Source organism: Hemicordylus capensis, chromosome 2, assembly GCF_027244095.1.
Source record: "Hemicordylus capensis ecotype Gifberg chromosome 2, rHemCap1.1.pri, whole genome shotgun sequence".
Taxonomy (NCBI): Eukaryota; Metazoa; Chordata; class Lepidosauria; order Squamata; family Cordylidae; genus Hemicordylus; species Hemicordylus capensis.
Window position 1 is genome coordinate 147,479,879 of NC_069658.1, and position 12,089 is coordinate 147,491,967.

At 42.5% G+C, this 12,089-nt stretch overlaps 1 protein-coding gene across 3 annotated transcripts in view; it reads left to right on the forward strand.

Annotated features, from left to right (window-relative positions):
• Positions 1-730: 730 nt before the first annotated feature.
• The window catches only part of TDRD7 (tudor domain containing 7), a 97,693-nt gene continuing 86,334 nt past the window's right edge, over positions 731-12,089 (forward strand). Inside the window, exon 1 of one of the 3 annotated variants that reach the window (XM_053296846.1) lies at positions 731-820. The gene's annotated coding sequence lies outside the window, so the exon portion shown is untranslated. Of the gene's footprint in view, positions 821-8,062; positions 8,081-10,787; positions 10,854-12,089 lie in introns of those variants that run through there. The other 2 variants (XM_053296848.1, XM_053296847.1) reach the window with 2 other exon arrangements.

A 12,089-nucleotide genomic window follows, 5' to 3' on the forward strand; every position in this document is an offset into this window, starting at 1 on the left:
AAGAGCCTGAGTATCATTGAAGTATATGTAATTGAATTATATGCTATTGAATAAGTGAGGTACAAATGCTGTCCCTATAGGGACCAACATTTCATCACTGAAATGAGGGACATCCTGCATAATGAGGGACAGTTGGCAACCCTAGTTTTCAAAGCTTTTCCCCAGCTCTGCTACCCAAGAACCTTGAAGCTAGAAATCGAACCTGGGATGTCCTAAATGCAAAGTATATGTTCTACACACTGAATTCACTAGATTAATGATACAGTGTGAAGAAGTCTGTCCTTCTTGCCTTCCTAAATCTCCAGCCAATCGGCTTCATTGGATGATCCCTGCAATGAAAACGAGACCAATGAAAACGAGGAAAGAACAAAGTTCTTTCTTTTGTTCTAGATTCTTGTCAACTTAGCTGAGGGATCAAGGTGCCGGCAACCTCTCCACACCTTAGCCCAAAGGAAACTAGCTGTGCATTGGGGCCTTCAAACATAACTTTGCAGTAGGCCCCAAAACTTCTAGAAGCAGCCCTGAAAAGGGGTAGGCAACCAAATTTCAATATAGTTGTATCACCCTCATATGCTAGAGCAGGAGAGCTAAAGTTGCCTACCCCTGCTCTAGTATTAAAAAAAGGGGGGGTGGGGGAAAAGGGAGGGGAATGAAGATTAGTACAGCTTGTTAATTATCTCCAACTGATCATGTGACTGGTTGATTTATTTGGGGTGTATTTAACTCCAAGGCTGAGTGTAGTTCATTAAGGAGATTAGCATGTTCTAGCAGGCACTTGCAATGGTGCTGCTCCAAGTGACAAGGTTATTCCAGATATAAGGTTTGGTTGTGTTTTCGTTACATATTTTTATTACTTACTTTGCACTGTTGTTGCTCTATCATTGTGTTTATTAATGTGCAGATTTGTTGGTACTTCTGATGAAGACTTTTTCAAAACAGACTATGACCTAGGGAGTCTGTTAAGTTTCAAGTTTAAAGGGCCCTGTGCAGGAGGATTACCTCTTACTCTTGAGGATTCATTTCTAACAAACTGGCCCCACTTGTATCACATCAGCTATTTGACATGATCAGCATCTCAGTAACTATTGTTAAGAATTACATCTTTGAGTCTGTAGAGTTTTCATCAGCCCACATTGTTGTATTTACTTGCTTTTGTATGATGGATGCCTGTTGCAGTTTGTGATTACATGTGGAGTATTGTTATCCCCTGTATTGTGACTCTGCATTTTTTGCTTTGCCTACTGTTCATAGTTGTTCATGGGTTTTGTGTTGCATTCCTAGCATATGAGGAAGCACAACTTTGTTGAAAAATGAGGTGGCACAACTCTGTTGGAAAAATGGGTTCCCTGCCTTCCCACCAGGATAAGATGGGGAGGCCAATATGTCAGTGCTACATTGGGCCTAGAAATAAAGCTCTAGAATCCCTCAAAACACATTGCTATTTACCTTCTCTGCAATTATGCTTTGGGTCCCAGAGCCAGAAACTAATCATAGCAGTGGCACAATGGGTCAACTCTAGATGATGGACTCTAGATGATGAAATTCAGGATAGACTCCTCTGAACTTTTGCTGTTATCTAGCATACAAACATGTGATTGTACTCCATGGTGACAAACTTCTGCCAACATCCCAAAGGCCTGTATACCTAACAGCGCAAAAGCTAGAGTGAAGTGACAAGTGTTGCCACATCAAATCTATATTTTTATTTTTATGCTTATATCCTACTCTTCCTCTGAGGAGCACAGAGTGGTGTACATGGTTATTTTTATCCTCACAACAACCCTGTGAGGTAGGTTAGGCTGAGAGATACATGATTGGCCCAGAGTCACGCTGTGAGTTTCATGGTTGAATGGAGATTTGAACTCGGGTCCTCTACTATGCCAGCAGTTAAGTGATCCTTAAGGTCACCACAATCATAGGGTAAAGGTAAAGCGTGCCGTCAAGTTGATTTCAACTCCTGGTGCCCACAGAGCCCTGTGGTTTTCTTTGGTAGAATACAGGAGGGGTTTACCATTGCCTCCTCCCGTGCAGTATGAGATGATGCCTTTCAGCATCTTCCTATATCACTGCTGCCTGATATAGGTGTTGCCCATAGTCTGGGGAGAGGGTAGTGAAACAAGTGGATTTCTTTGAAGTGTAATCAATAGGTGCATTATTTAATTTAATTATTTATTTGATTTCTATATTGCCCTTCCAAAAATGGCTCAGGGTGGTTTACACAGACAAATAATAAATAAATAAGATGGCTCCCTGTCCCCAAAGGGCTCACAATCGCAAAATAAACATAAGATAGACACCAGCAACAGTCATTGGAGGTACTGTGCTGGGAGTGGATAGGGCCAGTTACTCTCCCCCCTGCTAAATAAAATAACCACCACGTTAAAAGGTGCCTCTTTGCCAAGTTAGCAGGGGTTTACAAGCCAGTGGTAACTTATTGCAGGTGCCTTAAAATGGGCAAGTAGAACTGACTGACAAGTTACTTCTTGCTTTCTGTGCACATGCATATTAGGCATCAAATGGGGAGGTAATGGAAGGACCTCATCCTGCAGTATTCCCAATTGCAGGATGAGCTAGTGCAAGGCACAGGTGCCTAGCTATGACTCTACAAGCAGTTCATGGTACAAGCTCACAGACAGAGTTAGCATGAAAAGACTTTCATCTGGAAATATCCTTTACCTACTATTTATTTAACACTGGCCAAACAGGCAGGGATAGGGAAAAAGGGGGTTAGGTATTTCTAGCATTGGCCCCTCCCTTCAGGTGCCTGTGACTCATATGACATTTAGCTAATGGATGTTCTTATTACTTCTCCTTCGGGATGATGCAGAGCCATTAGGAACATTCTCTGGGCTTCTTGGCCCATCAGCCAGTGATTGATTGATTTAAAAAACTTGTTAACCTGTTAATGATTTTAATTGTAAAGCGCCCAGAGACACAACTTTTGGGTGGCCTTGAAATATTTTAAACAAGCAAACAAACAATTAAATAATCTCACAGAGAGAGAGAGACATCCCCAACCTGTTCTGCTGCACAGCACGTGTTTTTGCCTGCTTTCAATGCTTCTGCCCCCTTCACATTGTTTTGCAGCTAGGAGACAGGTTTTCCTATACACACTTGCCTCTGACTTTACCAACAGATCACACGATAGGTACTAGGAAAGGGTTAGTAGTGTCCATTGCTGGCAAAGATTGTGGCAGCATAGCTTGCTTCAGAGGCGTAGCAAGGTCGGAGTGGGCCCAGAGACAAGATTTTAAAATGCCCCCCCTTATTGAAGCTCAGCTCATGAAGTAAATAAATCGTAAATAAGGCTGAATTGTGGTAACAAAAAGCATAGTAAAATCTATCTGTCTATCTATATGGTAGAGAAAGACATGCTGTTCTGGTAGCTCCTCCAGGTCTTAACACACACATCAATTTCGGAGGATGAATACAACTGAGGATGGGGCAATAGCTTAGTAGAAGAGCATCTACTTGCATGTAGAAGGTCCCAGATTCACTGCTTGGCATCTCCAGGGTGCTTTCCAGACTAGCTGCTCAACAGCAGCAAAAGTCTGAATGCGGCTATGCAAGTTGCATTCAAAATGTAAACAGCAGTGGGAGTAGTCTTGGGGAAACAAACAACCTGAAAAAACAGCAACTTTTTAATGCTGTATATGTGACGTCCTAGCATCTAATGGTGCATCAGGAAATGACTTGCCTAGTAAGCATGAGGCTGCCAGTTCGAATCCCTGCTGGTACCTATACTGGGCAGCAGTGATATAGGAAGATGCTGAAAGGCATCATCTCAGACTGCACGGGAGGAGGCAATGGTAAACCCCTCCTGTATTCTACCAAAGACAACCACAATGCTATGTGGTCGCCAGGAGTCAATAGCAACTTGATGGTACACTTTACCTTTTAGCTCTTTGTCGCAGTGATTAAATTTGAACAAGGCATTGGAAATGTTAATGGCACCCTGTGTGGGGACTGTGGTGTCACAACGCAGGAAGTGTGGAAGCGCACTTCCTAGATACAATGTGACCCCATTGCAGGATCTAATCTGGAAAGCGCCCAGGCAGAGCTGACAGAAATTCCTGCTGGAAACCTTGGAGAGCCACTGCCAGCCAGTGTAGATTATACTGAGCTAGATGGACCAAGGGTAATAGTTTCAATGTCCTAATGAAACCCCAGTTTGCTTTCATAAATTTTGGCTGAAGGTTTATGTTCTCCCTGCCTGTGGTTGTGCTTCTGTTCCCAATGGAGCCATGGGTCTATATTCTGCTGAACAGCTGCTATTGTATTCTCAAGCAGCTGTAGTAGAAGATGCTGTGAAAGCTATATATGTCCATCAGTAGCTTTTCAGCTTGTTTAAAATTGCCCTCATGAAAGGTAGCAGACACAAACCCCAAGGATGTTTGTCTGCACAAACCCTATTGCAATGAATGGGAGCTGTGTGCAAATGCATATGGGATTTATGAAGTCATGATTCTTAGACTGGTACATGCACCGCTCTGAGAAGAGCCCTGTGGGATCAGATCAAAGGACTACCTAGTCCAGTTTGTGTTTCCAATCGTGGCCAGCCAGATGATTCTGTGAAGTCCCCCAGAAAGATGACAGCCCTCCTCTGTTCAACCATACCATCTGGTATTCAGCAGTAAAATGCCTCCGAGCATGGAGGTTCTATTGTGTTATCATGGCCTATAATAACTGATAGACCTCCATTAATTTCTCAATCTCTTTAAAAAGCCATCTAAGGGCCAAATTGTTGTTTTGCTTTTCAATTTAAAAAAAAAAAGTTATGGAGGTGGTTTACATAGGAAAGAGTAAGAATAAGATGGTTCCCTCTCCCAGAAGGGTTTGTAATCTAAAAAGATCAAGGGAGACACCAGCTACAGCCACTGGGAGCGACATTATTTTGGGCTTGACAGTTCTTCTCCCCCTGCTAAATATAAGAGAGGAGTTTTTCTTCAATTAGCAGGGGTTAACTAGACATGAAGTCAGTCACAGCATTAGTCTTGACAAGTTTGTTTGTTCTTGTGCAAACAGCACATAATCCAAACATATCTCCCACTGGCTCCAATTAAACCTTTTTTCCTGTGTAAATAGCATATGTTTTAATGTTGTAACCTGGTTTTTCAGGGTTTTAAACTGTTTTGATTGCTTAATTGTGGTTTTATGGTGTGTTATAATCTCTGTTTTAACTATTAATTGATTTTAATGGTTTTGTTTTCATTGTAAATCACCCTGAGCTATTTTGGGAGGGTGGTATAAACACTGAATAAATAAATTGAATTGAATTGAATAAATAAATAATAAATGTAGGGGATCCAGTCAGGATCACAGTGGGACTAGGGTTAAATTACACTGTAGTCCTGATCCAGATCAGCCCTCCAGTGTGCACTGCATCTTTCATAAGAAAAAAACCAAGCACATCAAGACTAATATGGTGGTGTCTTATCTAGTTTGGCCCTAGGTTAGTGGTCACCACCACATCTTACAGCAGCAGATTCCTTAAGCATTGTATGTCTTGTATGAAGAAATACTTTCTTTTGTCTCTCTCGAATCTATTGCCAATTTATAGGGTGGATCCCAAATTCTAAAACCTGTTTCTCTGTCCACACTGTTTATAATTTTTTAAATCTCTCTCCTGTTCATCTGCAGCTGTCTTTTGTTCAGGCTAAGGTTCACTCTGATGCTTGAGTTTATATTTGCAAAAGAACTGAAAACATCCTGAGTGTATCTGAACAAAAGCCTGTCTGAATTCCACATAAATCCCAGTAGTTTAAGTGTCCGCTTGTGAAAGACAAATGCAATTCTAGAACGTGCATAGACAGCTCTAATGTCAGGGTCTGAATAAGCATTCATTCTCCGCACTCCAGGCACGTGGGTCATATTTAGCCTGTTCTTGGCACTGCCAGTCCAAACTGAAGTTGAATCCAAACAAGACGGAGGTACTCGTTGTGGGAGGCTGGAACTTATGAAGTGGTTTAGATCTGCCTGTTCTGGTTGGGGTTACATCCCCTGAAAGATAAGGTACAAAGCTTGGGAGTACTTCTGGACCCAAACCTCTCTCTGATATATCAGGTTGAGACAGTGGTCAGGAATGCTTTTAGTTGGCTTCAGCTGATACACCAGCTACATCCATTTCTTGAGATAAACGACCTTAAAACAGTGGTGCACATGCTTGTAATATCCAGGCTTGACTACTGCAATGTGCTCTATGTTGGACTGCCTTTGTACGTAGTTCAGAAACTGCAACTGGTGCAGAATGCGGCAGCCAGGTTGGTCTCCGGGGTGACTCGTAGAGATCACATTACTATTATTTTAAAAGAACTACACTGGTTGCCAGGTAATTTCCAGGCAAAATACCAAGTGCTGGTATATTACCTACAAAGCCCTGAATGGCTTGGGCCCAGGACATTTAAGAAAGTGTCTTCTTTGTCATGAACCCCGCCGCCTATGAAGATCATTGGGGGAGGTCCAGTTGTAGTTGCCACTAACTCACTTGATGGAAATCCAAAACGGGGCCTTCTCTAAGGTTGCCCCGAGGTTCTGGAATACACTCCCAAGTGAAATCAGAATCTCCCCATCTCTGGGTCTTTTTAAACAACTTTTGAAAAGACACCTGTTTCATCAGGCTTTTAAGTTTATGATTTTTACAAGTGTTATTTATGATAATTTTAATCTGTTTTCTATGATTCTTAGGTTTGGTTGCTGTTTGTTTAAATTGTAAACCACCCTGAGATTTTATATAGAGCAGTAGGTACATGCATTAAACAAACAAACAAGAGGGCAGCACCATAAACAACACACACACACACCCCTTTCTGTGTGCAGGAGGCAATGGCAACAACTTTGCAGGCGGTCTCAGTTGTTTGGGGAAAGCTATTTTGGATTTTTCTTTTTGTTGTTACCCCATGAAGAAGAGTTGCATCTCAAAATATGTTGGTACTGCTAAATTAAAAAATGTATTAACTTGTCTCCTGACACCAGAGAACTTCTTGTTTTTGTTTTTTGTACTATGCTAGTCCAAAGAGCTGGTCTACAGAAACTCTCCATGTGCAATGCTATTGCTGGACTCCACCACTAAGTTCAGACTGAAGGTGAAGGAGAACATGATAGAATTACTTCTTCTATATTAAACACAAAAACAACTCCTTATACATTGAAAACTAGATGTCCAGGCCACAACACATTATCCTAAACTGGTGGTAGCTGCTCTTGAAAATAGCAACCACATGCCACACCACAATCCAAGGAGGTGATGAAAAAAATCAAAGGTTTATTGCTTCACAACAATAAATAGGAGAGGAGAGCTAAGCAGGGTCCACCCTGGTTGCATATGAATGGGAGGCTAGACGTATGCGCACTGTAAAATAGAAATTGCATGACACCGTTTAGATGCCCTAGAAAATCTCTTGAGCTGGTCTTGTGTAGCAAGCATGACTTGTCCCCTTAGCTAAGCAGGGTCCACCCTGGTTGCATATGAATGGGAGTGAGCACTGTAAGATATTCCCCTTAGGGGATGGAGCCACTCTGGGAAGAGCAGAAGCTTCCAGGTTCCCTCACTGGCATCTCCAAGATAGGACCGAAAGATATTCCTGCCTGCAACCTTGGAGAAGCCGCTGCCATTCTGTGAAGACAGTACTGAGCTAGATAGACCAATGGGCTGACTCGGCATATGGCAGCTTCCTATGTTCCTAACTCAGCAGATACTTTTATTGCTCTCTGTCTAGGCCAACTCTCAAACTATTCTGGGTCCCCCCCCCTTTTTCCGGAGAGTTCCACTAGGCTTTCCTTTTTAAAGTGACAGTATTGTATTAACAATCAATACCAACAAAGCTTTAACCAGACTGGATTGCATTTCAATTCTTTTCTCTCACAGACACCTAAATCCTCTTCCCCTCGGTCTACTATACACTAATTTGTTGGTGTGGCATCATGATATTCTGAATTCTACAGCACTGGCTACCAATGGCAGGAAGCCAAGGATGTATGGGAAATTGTGATGTCACAACATCAAGCAAGATTATATAGAAGGGGAGGAGGAAACAAGACTTGCAGCAGCCAGTATATTTCTGCTTGTTACTTTGCTGTGAAAGTAAGTGGCTTAAGTTAGGACGAGAGCAGATAAAGCATGTTTACATGTAAATGAGTATAAATCGAACTAAAGCTGGGGCCATTCACACTGCACTTCAGTGGCTGTTGCTGGTGCCTCCCTTATGTTTCATTTTAGACTGTGTGAACCCTTTGGGCACAAGGAACCATCTTACTTACTCACATATATTTTTCTGGGTAAGCCGCTTTGAGAACTCTTGTTTGAAAAGTGGTATATAAATATTTGTCGCAGTAGTAGTGGCAGTGTGCTCCACCTTTTAAAAAAGTTCCCCCGTCAATCTTGCGCAAGGCTGTCATCTGCCACCAGTAAACAAACAATAAGAGTTACATGAAAACAGTCCCACTCCACCAGCTTCTCCAAAGCTTAAGTCACGACTGACACTAATATTAGTCTGTTGTTCAGGAACAGTCACAGGAGCTGCCTTCTCAGACCAGTCTCTGTTCTTCCAGCCTCTGCTTCTTCTTGTCCTTAACTTCTGCTGCAGCCTCCCTCCGTTTCTTTCTCCCCATGGCTTCTCCTCTGTCCCTTTTCCATCCTGCTCTTTCTAGCTCCTCTCCTGGCTCCAGCAACAGTTTCACCCCTGGTTACCTAGGTAACTTGCCCCCACCCCTTGCTGCCTAAGCCATGATAGGCTACAATACTAAGAATGGGCCGATTTGGATGGGAGATGGCTACTGGCACATGCGATTAGGAGAGGGTTGCACAGAGAGATCCAAATATCTATTTAAACCGGTATATTTGGAGCTCATACAGAGGAGCGATTCAGATTAACAGCCCCTCACGTGCTAAAGGGATTTGCCAGAGTGTGTCGGGAAATCCTCTACCGCACCAACATGACGTCATGGGAGGCGGGCACCCTCTTAGCACAACTCCTTCCTTATTGCATGTGCTGGCAGCTGTCTTGTCTGAAACAGCTCTATAATGTATATGAGGAGTGTATTGCTCTGTATCTCAGACGTCCTTGAAGAAAAGGGATTCATGGAGTTCTCAGGCAGCCAGACCCACACCTGCTTAGTTTCAAAGTCAGAACAATATCAGGAGCTTTCAAAGACACACATTCTGGGGCTGATAATTGTTATTTAGTGGGTTTATATAAATACTTGACTCATATTTCATTGAAGGCCATTGTACAGCCCACACAAGGTTTTGACATCTGAGATATTTGAGTAATTCCCTGCTTTGTTTACTTAGGAAACACCCATAGTAGCAGTACAGACAAAAAGAAAAAAAGGTGAATCCTTGGGCCAGCCTTGAGACTCAGTCAGGTGTTATAGAAACAAAATTCGGGGCCCATCTGAACAAAACTCCACCCCCACCCCCAAACTGGCCCACACGTTTAAGAAGCGGATGTGGCAGGAGCACTCCTGTCTTGATGTCCTGACCTCATCCTGGTACATTCCTTTACTGCTTTGTTATGCAGTTTGTGCAAACTACTGCTCTACTACCAGGCATGACTCCAAGGAGTATGGGCACTCCCCCCTGCTCCCCCTTAATTTGTAGTGCTAGACAAAATATTATTGCTTATACAGCAAATATTATTTTTTATCAGTCCAAGAAACTTGGTTCTTTTTCTTTTTCTTTTCTTTTCTTTTTTTTAAAAGAGGATTTTAGAATATTGCATTTGGAATTTTCGTGATGGCAACTGTTTGCGGGCTGAAAGATTGAGCGTGTTGTCCCTTATGCATGTTGACTCAGAAGAATGAACATCAAATATTGGACACCAGCGAATAATTTGCAAGCCGTGTGGCTTGTTTTGCTTGTTTAGTATGCATAGTGCTGCAGTCAGTAGTTACTCTTGGTCCACTTCTTAGTTCATAATCTATGAACAATAGCAATAGCACTTACATTTATTTATATACTGCTCTATAGCTGGAAGCTCTCTAAGTGGTTTACAATGATTTAGCATATTGCCCCCAACATTCTGGGTACTCATTTTACTGACCTCGGAAGGATGGAAGGCTGAGTCAACCTTGAGCCCCTGGTCAGGATCGAACTTGTAACCTTCTGGTTGCAGGGCGGCAGTTTTACCACTGCGCCACCAGGGGACAATGTCAAAAGAAATAAACAAGTCAGCTAATGTTGATGAAACTATGTATTATGCACTAGTGGTGTTTTTTTTTTTTTTAAAGCAGTGACTTTCCTTTATAAAGAACAGTGGTGCGTTATATTTCTGTTTATGTGTGAATGTGCATTTTATTAACATAAAATTAGCAAATGCAAAGTTTATGCAAATTCATGCCTCTTTTATCCTTTATTTATTTATTTATTTTGCTATGAGTATCCTTTTGGGGGGTGATGTGCTGCTTGTCACCCTATGTGTCAAGGAAACATAAGAAGCTCCCAGCTGCTGTTTAAGAATCCTCCTTACAGTGGCATTGTTGGACAACAGCCTGGCCCTGGTGTAACCCTACTGCTTTGTATGTGGCTGTGCATCTACAACATATAACGAACCTATCAGGTATCTCTTGAGTAGTTTAAATTGTCATGTAGTTATTCAGTAAAAAGCATTACATACAGCTGCCGCAGCTAGAGGTCTCCCTTCAGCTTTCCAGATAGTTCAAGCTTTGTGTTTGGGAGGTGTTTTTTCCCCTTTCACTTTCCATTCCTCCAGTTTAGCTTGTACTTTCTGTTCCCAGAGCAGTTCTTGCTCTGTCCCTTGCTATTGGCATTCACTGACTAAGGTAGCAGGAGGGGAAGGGCTGTGCAGGGCAACAGGCAGATGAATTAAACGGCTGGCTTTCTCCTCGGCAGCAAAGTGAGTAGTTTGAACTGCAGGAATATGTTACAAAATTTAGGGTTGCTAAATCATAATGTCACAAAAAGGAACACTTTGGCGTTGTGGTTTCTGAAATTGTGGGCTTCTACTATATTCTGTGATACTGTAATGTCTAAATTATATTGTAAATAAGTGGTGTGGTATCCTATTAAAAAAAATCTGGCCACTCTAGTTGGCATGTGATTATAGTTGGTATGTCCTTGGTCAGCCACTCATTTTAAACCTATTTTGAATTTATCTAGGGCTTAAGTCTAGTGACATTGGTTTGACTCGCAGACATGCTTCCATATGTGCCATGCACGTAAGGCAAGCACTTTGACAGACCTCCTTCTGTTCACACTTTGAGGCATGGAGTAAGGAGCCCTCCACCTGTACAGGAGACATGTGTCCACTGTTAAGCACTTTGGTTTGCTTACACTAGGAAGGAAGACAGTATCCTTTGCCCATATCTTGGATTTGTGTGAGGGAAAGTGGCTGATGTGCAAAGACAGTTAAGAACTCTTAGGATTGTGAGTTCTGCTAGAAATCAGCTTGGAAGCCCCTGCACCTGGGCTACCACTGTCAATACTACTAAACTAGATGGACCAATAGCCTGGCTCAGTATGAGACAATTTCCTATGTCCCCTATCAGTAGTATCTTATGCCTCCAATAATGCCTTCCTCCTGAGTAGTATCACCCAATGTTCTGTTTTGTTCACACAGTCCAGGGATATCTTTGCATACTTCAGCTTCTGGCGTGTTTGCCAGAATGTCTCCTAAATCTGCCTTCAGAGTATTTCAGCTCCTTTTTGGAGTGGGTGGTATGAGACAGGTCCGGCTTGGACTTGATCATCCACTGTTGCAATTATGTTCTCTTTGCTGATCCGGCCTTACAATGTGACAGTACAATGTGAACTTCTGATGCGCAAATTTCAGGCGGTAGCTAGTGAGCTGGGAGTTCCCCTGGTGGCTGAGAAGTCCGAGGGCCCCCCTGCAATTTTAGCCTTTTGGAGTACTGAGATTATGTAATGCCACAGTATGTGATTTAGCATTTCTGGAATTTCTCCCTATAGTTGTTGCAGTGCATATCTGCTCTGAGGAAACATGGTTGCTGTGCAAGTAATTAACTCCAGGACTTCTAGGAGTCCCCGAATTATGGGCCTTGTACAGAGCTTCACATTGAGGTGTTTGTGGCACAATATTTTGTTTGCTGTGCGGCATATCCCTGGACTCGAT